Genomic DNA, 12,230 nt, shown 5'->3' on the forward strand with positions numbered 1-12,230 from the left:
TCAAAGGCTTTTTGAAAGTCTAGATACACTACATCCACTGGCACCCCTTCATGCATTTTACTTGTCACATCCTCAAAAAACTCCAGAAAATTAGTCAAGCTTGATTTTTATTTCATAAATCCTTTTACTGCTATCCAAATGCCCCATTAAATGCCTCTTTAATAATTGACTCCAGCATCTTTCATACCACTGAAGTCAGGCTAACTGGTCTGTAATTCTCTGTTTTCTCTCTCACTCCTTTCTTGAAAAGTGGGATAACATTAGCTATCTTCCAATCCACAGGAACTGATCCTGAATCTATTGAACATTGGGAAAATGATGACCAATGCATCTACTATTTCTAGAGCCACCTCCCTGAGGACCCTGGGATGCAGACCATCAGGCTCAGGGGATTTATCATCCTTCAGTCCCATTAGCCTACCCAATACTATTTCTCGCCTAATTAAAATTTATTTCAGTTTCTCCACCCCCTTAGACCCTTTGTCCTCCAATACACCTGGGAGATTGTTTGTGTCTTCCTTAATGAAGACAGATCCAAAGTTCCTATTCAACTCTTCTGCCATTTCCTTGTTGCCCATAATAATTTCACCCGTGTCTGCCTTCAAGGGACCCACATTTGACTTTGCTACTCTTTTTCCCTTAACATATCTTTATATTCCTGGCCAGCTTTCCTTCGCACTTCATCTTTTCAGCCCATATTGCCCATTTTGTTTCCTTCCGTTGTCCTATGAAAGTTTCCCAATCCTCTGGCTCCTGGCTACTCTTTGCTGTGCTATACATCTTTTCTTTTAGTTTTATTATATCCCTAACTTCTCTTGTCAGTCATGGTTGCCTCCTACTCCCCTTAGAATCTTTCTTCCTTTTTGGAATGAAATGATCCTGCTTCTTCCGGATTACGCCCAGAAATTCCTGCAATTGCTGTTCCACCGTCATTCCTGCTAGGATCTCTTTCCAGTCTACTTTGGCCAGCTTTCCTCTCACGCCTTCATAGTCCCCTGTGTTCAAATGCATCACTGACACTTCTGATTTAACCCTCTCCTTCTCAAATTGCAGATTAAAACTCCAAGTGGTTCCTTTACCTCGAGTTCTCTTATCATATCTGGTTCATTGGACAACACTAAATCCAGGATTGCCTTTTCTCTGGTCGGCTCCATTACAAGCTGTTCTAAGAATCCATCTCGGAAGCATTCTACAAACTCTCTTTCTTGAGGTCCTGAACCAACCTGATTTTCCCAGTCTACCTGCATATTGAAATCCCCCATCACCATAGTGGCATTACCTTTGTTACATGCCAGTTTAAATTCCTGCTGCAACTTACACCCTACATCCAGGCTACTATTTGGGGGTCTGTAGAAAACACCAATTAGTGTCTTCTTGCCTTTACAATTCCTCAACTCAATCCACAGTGACTCCCCCTCATCAGTCCCTATGTCTTCCCTTGCAAGGGACTGAATTCTATCCCTCACCAGCAGAGCTACCCCCCTCCTCTGCCCACCTGCCTGGTCCTTTCTATAGGATGTATAACCCTGAATATTGAGTTCCCAGGCCCGATCCTCCTGCAGCCACGTCTCAGTTATCCCCACAATGTTATATCTACCAACCTCTAACTGAGCCTCAAGCTCATCTACTTTACTTCTTATACTTCGTGCATTCATATACAATACTTTTAATTCCTTATGCATCTCACCTTTCACATCGATCTCTATTACACTTGGCCATACTCTCCTATCCCTTTGTGAGCTTTCTTTCCCGTTAATTCTGGGGTCATTAACTATCCCTTAAATCTCTTTCCCTTTAACTCCATCCTCGACTATCCCATTTGACACCCCTCCCCCCTTATTCAGTTTAAAACCACCCGTGTAGCAGTGGCAAACCTGCCTGCCAGAATGCTGGTCCCCCACCTGTTAAGATGCAATCCGTCCCTGTTGGACAGTTCCCCCTTACTCCAAAACAGATCCCAGTGATATAAGAATCAAAATCCCTGCTCCCTGCACCAGTTCCTCAGCCACACATTCAGGTCCCGTATCTCCCTGTTCCTGCTCTCGCCAGCACTGGAAGCAAACTGGAGATAACAACCCTGGAGGTCCTGCTTGCAAAAGAGTTAATTAACAGAAATAGAGAGGCTACACTGCAAGATACAAACCACTGGTTAGCTTCAAAAATAGGATGGCCATGTTACAGTTTGCCAAGAAGTACTTAGACGAGCAACCACTGTGCTGGAAAAAGGTTTTGTGGACAGATGAGGCGAAGATTAACTTATATCAGAGTGATGGCAAGAGCAAAGTATGGAGGAGAGAATCTGTGAAACACGGTGATGGGGGTGTTATGGCCTGGGCATGTATGGCTGCTGAAAGTACTGACTCGCTTATCATCATTGATGATATAACTGCTGATGGTAGTAGCATAATGAATTCTGAAGCGTATAGACACATCCTATCTGCTCAAGTTCAAACAAATGCCTCAAAACATTGGCCAGCAGTTAATTGTTCAGCAAGACAATGAACCCAAACATACTGCTAAAATAACAAATGACTTTTTCAAAGCTAAAAAATGGCTAATTGTTGAGTAGCCAAGTCAATCACTCGATAGCTTGACCCTGAAGTAACTATGATTGTGAATAACAAGCCTGTGATCGGTAAGATTGGTACGGGAGCAAAATGTAATGTCATCTCATTACCTGAATTTTAAAAAATCCGTAATGATGAACATGTTGAAAAGGCTTCGGCCACACTATGGGCCTACGGGAGTGATGGTCTACACCCGCTTGGAGAAACTGATTTAAATTGCATCAATGACTCGCAGTCTCATACCCTTAAGTTTTATATCATCAAGGGGGATTCTGAAACTCTGCTTGGTATCAATGCATGCCATGATCTAGGCCTCGTCTACTTTGGCCATGCTGTCCATCAACTCTTTCTCACTGCGGGGCCCACTCAGCAGATACTCTCTCAATATAGAGTACCATTTAACAATGAGCTTTGTAAGCTGCCCCCTCAAGTACAACATCGCCTTTGATCCCAAAGTCACTTCTGTGGTTCGAGGACGACATCGTGTTCCGCATGCCATGTGCGACAGAGTACACCATGAGCTCAAGCGGATGGTCTCCCTGGGTGTCATTACTGAAGTTACTGACCCATCTGACTGGATTTCCACCATGGTGGTTACAACGAAGAATAACATGGAAAAAATCCGTATCTGCATCAACCCCAGGGACCTCAACACAGCTATCAAATGCCCACACTACCCTATGCGAACGGTAGAGGAATGTGCTGCTCAAATAGACAACGGCAGTCAGTTCACCAGCCAGCTTTTCAAAAACTTCGCACAACGATGGGACTTTCAACATATCACCATCAGCTCTGAGTTTCCTCAGTCCAGACTTGCCAAACGGGCCGGCCGAAGCGCAAAACAACTAATGGAGCGCTCATCTTGCTATATCTGACATCTACCTGGACCTGCTCAATACAAGGAACATTGCCAGGGATCCCATACTGGGTTCTCCTGCTCAACGACTGATGTCTCGTCAAACCTGTGCTGCCCTGCCTGTACCACACCAGCTTTTGCAGCCACAGGTCCGCTCTCCACCCTTGGTCAAGAAACAACTGTAAACAACTACAATTCAAGCGTGATGCCCTGTGATAGAACTGCGCTTCTACCTGATTAGCGTGGACGGGGCCATTTACAGACGTAACCGCCAACATCTCCTTCCTGTGGAGGAACGACGTCCTGTGACTCCATATCCAGAGGTCTCGCGTTTTGTACACCCTCCCACTACCGGGCCGACTGCTTCACAGCCAGAGACTGTCCCCCGCAGCCCCTCCACGGCGTTCAGCGCCCAGCTCACCTAGTTCAACACCTCCAACCGGCGGGACTCTGGTGCCATCCCCGATCACATCTCCGGTCCTCTCCCCAGTCACTTCATTAGATACAGCAATTTTGTGTAACCATCTATACTTCCCCATATGCGTCATTAGCGTTTTGCCTACTGTATCATTTAGCCACCATGTATCCACGTATCTATGTAATATTTTGTTTCTACAAGGAAAGATATAGATTGGTTATTTCCTACTGACCAATTGTAGTATTTGTTAGTAGTAGCTCCGCCTAATATGCAATTTGTATTACCAGGAGTTTGCTTATGAAAGGCAGTCTGAGTAGCTTCTAGTTTCTGTAATGTCCTGCAGACCAATGCTGTAAGTGTACTTTAATAAATATGTGTTGTACCTTGACATGTGTATGACTCGGCTCATTACATGAACCCAACTGAGCATGCCTTTTATATAATGAAGAGAAAACTGAAGGGGACTAACCCCCAAAACAAGCATCAGCTAGAGATGGCTGCAATACAGGCCTGGCAGGGCATCAACAGAGAAAACACCCAGCAACTGGTGATGTCCATGAATTGCAGACTTCAAGCTGTCATTTCATGCAAAGGATATGCAACAAAATACTGAACATGACTACTTTCATTTACATGACATTACTGTGTCACAAGCATTACGGTGCCCTGAAATGGGAGGACCATGTATAAACACTGGTGTCATTTCTACATGGTGAAACCAAAATGTATAAAAACGGCCTTTATTAAAATCTGACAATGTGCACTTTAACCACATGTGTTTTTTTCTATTACAAATCTCAAATTGTGGAGTACAGAGGCAAATAAATAAATGATGGGTCTTTGTCCCAAACATTATGGAGGGCTCTGTAGGATAGGTTTAAATGCAGGCAGGTGGGACTAGTGTAGATGGGGCATTTTGGTCGGCATTGGTTAGTTGGGCCAAAGGGCCCATTTTATGACACACATTATGACTTATAGCCCAATGTGGAAGTATTGTCACCAGGTCATGAGAGCGCAAGATTTTTTTAAGAACCTCGTATCCTTTTCATGGTCACTCTCAACCCTTTCTCATATTACAGCCAGAAGCATATTGGCTGAAGTCCCATTGCAGTGTTTTTGACTGTGAAAGGACAAAAAACATAGAAAAAGTACAGCACAGGAACAGGCTGTGCTGAACATAATGTCAAGGTAGACTAACCTCATCTGACTGCACATAGCCCATACTCCCCCATTGATTGCCTATCTAGAAGCCTCTTAAAGGTTTGGGTGGATGGTTTGAGGTGATTAGCCTTTGCTCATAGTTTTTTTACTGCATTGTTTCTGATGCTATCTTTCCGCGAAGTTCACCTGACCCCTTGTCTTTCTTTTGAGCTGAATGGGAAAAATGAGTATGCAAATTTTGAAGTCCAGCAAGATGGCCCTGCCAAACTCTCCAATATTTATTCCTTAATCAACATCACAATCACAATAATACTTTATTAGCCAAGTATGTTTTGCAACATGCGAGGAATTTAATTGGCCAAGTGAAGATACAAGATACAAGATACAAGATAAATTTAATTGTCACGTGTGCCAGATGGCACAGTGAAATGAATTCCAATACAGCCATACAATAAAAATAAACAGGACTCAACACACTATAGAATTTAACACAAAACATCCCCACACAGCAGAATCAAAGCTTCCCACTGTGTGGGAAGGCACCAAAGTCAGTCTCTTTCCTCCACTGTTCCCCGTGGTCAGGGTCTCCCCAAGCCCTCCGCAGTTGCAGCTACGGGCGGCCCGATGTCCAGGACCGCACGCCGAGATGATACCAGTCCGACGTCGGGGCTGCGGGACGTCCTCAGCGGCGTGGACACCAGAGTCGGCGCCCTCCTACTGGAGTCGGCGGCTTCCAAGGTCCGTAGGCCGCACCGGGTGGAGACTGCTGCTGGAGACCGTCTACAAGGCACCCCAGGACTCCTCGGTGTTGTTCAGCGCCGCCCGCGTTGGAAGCTCTCCGCACCAGAGCTTCACGATGTTGGAGCAACGGCCCAACGCTCCGGAGGTCCAAACGGCGACCCAGGTAGGCATCGCCTGCTCCGCGGTGACTCCAACGCTGCGCCGCCGCTGTAGCAGCCCTGGTCCGGTTCCCGGTCCCCGGCAGGAAAGGCCGCTCCGATCCAGCTGGTAGGCCGCGAGGTGGGGGGCGAGGACGCGACTCGGAGAAATAGTCGCGTCCCCGCCAGGAAGAGGCTGAGAAACGGTTTCCCCCTTACCCTGTCCCCCTCCCCCACATAGAAAAGTTAAAGTTTCCCCCTGAAACAGACTTAAGACTAACTAAAAATAATAAAAAAAGATAGAAATTACATACAGGCTGTAGGTAGAGGCTGCTGCCAGGGCAGCGCCCCTAGTGGACATATTTGGATTTTATGAGTCATCCAAATAAAAAGCAACAGAACACAGAAAATGCATTTTAACATAAACATCCAGCACAGTTTCTCCTCCACATTCCTCACTGTGATGGAAGGCGAAAAAAAGTTCAATCTCTTCCCTTTGCTCGGAGACCTCGAGCCCTCCGTTGATGGGACGATCTTGACTTCCGTAGCCGGCGGCGTTTCATTCCCACCGCGTCGGGGCGACCCAGCTCCTGCATCAGAGCGATGTCAGCTCCCCTGCGCCAGCGAGATGAACAAATCATCTCTATTCATGATCATATGACTGTTTTTAAGACATTTCTGTGTACAAATCGACTATATGATACACCACACAAGTAAAGCACTTTATTTGCTGTGAAGTGCTATGGGGCAGTCCGATTGTAGAAAATGCAATATTCCTACCTTTCAACCCTTGTCGCTTGAAGTTCAATGAATTATTTCCAAACACTTCTGTATTGTTTGCCCCAATGACCTTTATTACTAACATGTTGTGCATTGAAATTTCCAACTGATTTTCATCTCTATTAATAGACTTAAATTACATCAGGTGCATGCTGATTTAATCTTTCATTTGTTAGTTATTGAATGTTTCACCATAGGGGAAGATTCACTTTAATCAGCTTTAACAATTCCTTTTATAACCTTCAGCAAAATACCATGTACCATCTTTTTTTTCGGCCTGTATGAAAAGCTCAGTAGTTTATCACCTTTCACCATAACTTGTCACTAAACAAAGTCTCAGGTGCTTCTACTGAGAAAAAGCCAATTGTACCTGCAATTCCCAGGTCATAATCATAGAGGGATACAGCATGGAAACAGGCCCTTCGGCCCAACTTGCCCACTCCGGTCAAAATGTCCCGGCTACACTAGTCCCACCTGCCCATGTTTGGTCCACATCCCTCCAAACCTGTCCTATCTATTTACCTGTGGTCAAGAAGGAACTGCAGATGCTGGAAGATCGAAGGTACACAAAAATGCTGGAGCAACTCAGCGGGTGCAGCAGCATCTATGGAGCGAAGGAAATAGGCGGCATTTCGGGCCGAAACCCTTCTTCAGACTGATGGGGGGTGGGGGGGGGAGGAGGAAGGAAAAAGGGAGGAGGAGGAGGAGCCCGAGGGCGGGGGGATGGGAGGAGACAGCTCAAGGGTTAAGGAAGGGGAGGAGACAGCAAGGGCTAGTAAAATTGGGAGAATTCAGTGTTCATGCCACCCGGACGCAAGCAACCCAGGCGGAATATGAGGTGCTGTTCCTCCAATTTCCGGTGTTGCTCACTATGGCAATGGAGGAGACCCAGGACAGAGAGGTCGGATTGGGAATGGGAGGGGGAGTTGAAGTTCTGAGCCACCGGGAGTTCAGGTAGGTTATTGCGGACTGAGCGGAGGTGTTCGGCGAAAAGATCGCCCAACCTCCGCTTAGTCTCACCGATGTAAATCAGCTGACATCTACAGCAGCGGATGCAGTAGATGAGGTTGGAGGAGATACAGATGAACCTTTGTTGCACCTGGAACGACTGCTTGGGTCCTTGAATGGAGTCGAGGGCGGAGGTGAACGGACAGGTGTTGCATTTCTTGCGGCTGCAACGGAAACGGGAAGGGGGTGGTACGGGAGGGAGGGGGGGAGTTCCTTACCCTCGAGCTGTCTCCTCCCATCCCCCCGCCCTCGGGCTCCTCCTCCTCCCTCTTTCCTTCCTTCTCCCCCCCCCCCCTACCCCATATCAGTCTGAAGAAGGGTTTCGGCCCGAAACGTCGCCTATTTCCTTCGCTCCATAGATGCTGCTGCACCCGCTGAGTTTCTTTCTATTTTCCTGTCTGTTTCTTAAATGTAGGCATAGTCCCAGCCTCAGCTACCTCCTCTGGCAACTTGTTCCATACACCCACCACCCTTTGTTTGAAAACGTTAGCTCACAGATCCCTATTAAATCTTTTCCCCTTCACCTTAAACCTATGTCTTCTGGTCCTTGATTCACCTACTCTGGGCAAGAGACTGTATGCATCTACTCGATCTAATCTCCTCATGATTTTATGCACCTCTATAAGATCATACACCTCTATAAGAACATGCCATCCAAGAAATAACCAGGCATGAGTGCATAGTTTCCGAGATCGGACAACATTGGGTAATTTCAGGTTGGTGTGGCCTCTGCTAACCCTTTGCCAATCTGATGTCCTCACCCAGTCAATTTCACATACAGGTATATACTCTCAGCTATAAACATTTTAAAAAAGTGCAAGTATAACCCTTGGCAATGTCAGTGTCTTCTTGTATTCATCTCCTACACTCATGACCCTGTGAAACAATCTACTTCCCATGTAGCATTCATGAACCTCCTGTAACATGATAGTATTATCTCCTCATTTTCTGGCCCATTTTCTTTACAAATCTGCCTTCAACACCTTCACTGAAAAAAAAATATTGATTCTTCTGTCCTTGCAAACTGCTCTTCCATATCCAATCTCCCTTTGAAGTACTTTGTATTCACTTCTCCCAAAGCTATATCTAACTATTTTGGAACTCTTTATTTGGATATTGGTCATTAAGGTGGGGTGGTTAATATTTCAAGGGGTGCAGGATGGATTAGAGGTGAAAGGGATAAAGGGAGGATATACTCACTTTAAGGCCCTGATTAAAATCACAAATAATGTAACCACTGACTACAATTTATTTCCTCTTTGACCACCACGTCCTCTTCTAATAAATATTTTTGTTGTACAGCTTAATAAATTTAATTGTATTTTACTTATGGCTTCCCTAAAGGGCCTGTCTCACGAGCATGCGACTGCATGCGGCAAGCGCGACCAAACCGGAAGTGGGGGCCACGCAGAGGTCGAGTGATCCCCATACAGGGTCTGTCCCACCAGCATGCGACTGCATGTGGCGAGCGCGACCAAACCGGAAGCGGGGGCCGCCCGGAGGTCGAGTGACCCCGTACGAGTTGACGTGAAGTTTGAGCGAAGTTCACGGGAAGTTCGCGCTAGGCGTAAGCCGTCAAGACGCTGCGTACGGCGTCAAGATGCTGCGTATGACATCGAGATGCTGCGCACGCCCGTCGAGGTGGTGCGTACGGCCACAGTGCGGCTGCGGGCCGGCAGGCCGTTGCCGCGCAGAATTTTTGGGCACTATCAGTTTTTCGGGAGCCCCGCGCGATGTCGGGACCAGCTCCGCACAACTCCATACTGCTCCGGCGATCGAAGTGGGACCAGCCCCGCGATGCCGTACGGCTCAAGCGCCACGTTAGGTCGCGCTTGCCGCATGCAGTCGCATGCTCGTGGGACAGGCCCTTAAGAGTATCCTACAATGTCTTCTCCATCCATGGCACATACAAGATACAAGATATATTTATTTGTCACATGTACCAGTTGGTACAGTGAATTGTGTGGTCACCATACAGCCATACAAATAAAAAAAGAACACAACGGACGATAGACTCCAACATAAAACATCCCCATACCGCAGAATCAAAATTTCCCACTGTGAGGGAAGGCACCAAAGTCAGTACTCTTCCTCTGACTCCCGAGCCCTCTGTATTCACCGCTATGGGCGGCCAGCTGCTCAGGCCCGCTCGCTGGGATGATGAAACTCCGACGCCGGAACGGGAGGAGAGCCTCAGTGGCATGGACCTCCGAATCGGCCACTTCCTACCGGAGTCCGTGGCTCCCGATGTCCACAAGATGCGCTGGGCAGAGTTTCAGGCTGGCGGCCCTCGGCTAAGGGATGCCAAGACTCCGCGATGTTGAAGTCAGCACCGCCCACGCTGGGAGCTCTATGAACCACAGCTCCGTGATGTTGATGCTGCAGGCCCAATGCTCCGGAGCTTCAAACGGCGATCCAGGTAGGCATCGCTGCACTCCGCGGTGAATCCAGCGCTGCACCACCGCTGGTGAAGCTCTGGTCTGGTCCCCGGCAGGAAAGGCCGCACCAATCCAGTTGGTTGGCCGCGAGGAGGGGGGCGAGGATGCGACTCGGAGAATAGTCGCATCCTCGTCAGGAAGTGACTGGGAAACGGTTTCTCCCTTACCCTACCCCCTCCCCCACATAGAAAAACTAAAGGACCCTCCAAAACATACTTTTAAGACAAACTAACATTTTAAAAAGTTAGAAATAAACGGACAGACTGTAGGCAGAGGCTGCCACCAATGCAGCGCTCCCTAGTGGAAAGCTACATTATCCTAGAACTTCTCTTCATTATCTACATGCTTCTTTCCTGGTGACATTATCAAAGGTCATAGACTTAGCTTTCAAATGATGCAACTCAGTTCTACCTCAGCAGCATCTCTTATGAGCCGTTCTTTGCTCGAAGTTGTACAAGCAGTGCCACTTGGAGTTACAATTGTCTCTGATTAGAATGACTGAAACTATTGATATTACTCATTTCCCAAGCCTGCTATCACTAAATGTGAGGCCTTGGATCCACCTCATCATGTATTCCACTATTCCCTCAGGCTGAACTAAATCTCTTTGTCGTTTTGACTTAGATCCCAAATCCTTCAGAACAGGAAATAAATTCTCATAACTTCCCCCAAACACTGTTCACCAATGAGCTCTGATCAACTGATTGCCAAACAATTTTCTATGCCTTTCTGTTATATCTAGGAAACTTTTCCAATATATTATTCTTGCTCACCTTCAGCTTATTCAGAATTTCACTTCTCACATTCTATTCTGTCCATAGCTTCCTGAAAGTGCCAACGCAAGTGGATAGGGTGATAAAAGAAGGTATGCTTTATCAATAGGCGCATTGAGTGTAAAAGTTGGTAGGTTATGCTGCAGTTGTATAAAACCATGGTTTGGGCACATTTGATGTATTGTGTACAGTTCTGGTTGCCGCATTACAGGAAAGTTGTGGAGGCTTTAAAGAGGGCGCTAAAGTGGTTCACTGGGATGTTGCATGGGATCGGCCCCATGACACAATGCTAGAGTTGCTGACTTAGATCTCCAGAGACCAGGGTTCGATCCTGACTATGGGTGCTGTCTGTACGGAGTTTGTACGTTCTCCCTGTGACTGCAAGGGTTTCTCCAGGTGTTCCGGTTTCCTCCCACATTCTGAAGATGTGCAGGTTAATTAGCTACTGTAAATTGTGGGATAGAACTAGTGTACAGGTGATTGCTGGTAGGAGTCGACTCAGCGGGTCAAAGGACCCGTATCCACGCTCTATCTCTAACCTAAACTAGAGTATTAGCATTAGCAAAAGATGGATACACTTGGATTGTTTTCTCTGGACTATCAGACACTGAGGAGAGACACACCATTAAAAAATATGAGGCATAGATAGGGTACATTTAAACCATATAACCGTATAACAATTACAGCACGGAAACAGGCCATCTCGGCCCTACAAGTCCATGCCGAACAATTTTTTTTTTTTTTTTCCCCTTAGTCCCACCTGCCTGCACTCATACCATAACCCTCCATTCCCTTCTCATCCATATGCCTATCCAATTTATTTTTAAACGATACCAATGAACCTGCCTCCACCACTTCCACTGGGAGCTCATTCCACACCGCCACCACTCTCTGCGTAAAGAAGTTCCCCCTCATATTACCCCTAAACTTCTGTCCCTTAATTCTGAAGTCATGTCCTCTTGTTTGAATCTTCCCTATTCTCAAAGGGAAAAGCTTGTCCACATCAACTCTGTCTATCCCTCTCATCATTTTAAAGACCTCTATCAGGTCCCCCCTTAACCTTCTGCGCTCCAGAGAATAAAGACCTAACTTATTCAACCTATCTCTGTAACTTAGTTTTCCGAGTGGTTTTCTCCAGGATGGAAATGACAAATCATAAGAGCCAGAGCTTTAATGTGAGAAGGGGAATGTTACAATGAGAGTCATGAGGCAAGGATTCTTTCTTTATTTTAACATACAATGAGTGGTAGGTGCCTGCAGCGTTCTGCCAGTGAAGACCGATTGATAGCAACATTTAAGAGGCATTTAGACAGACACACAAATAGGCAGGCAATAGAGGAATATCGACCAT

The sequence above is a fragment of the Leucoraja erinacea genome, chromosome 4 (assembly GCF_028641065.1).
Source record: "Leucoraja erinacea ecotype New England chromosome 4, Leri_hhj_1, whole genome shotgun sequence".
NCBI lineage: Eukaryota > Metazoa > Chordata > Chondrichthyes > Rajiformes > Rajidae > Leucoraja > Leucoraja erinaceus.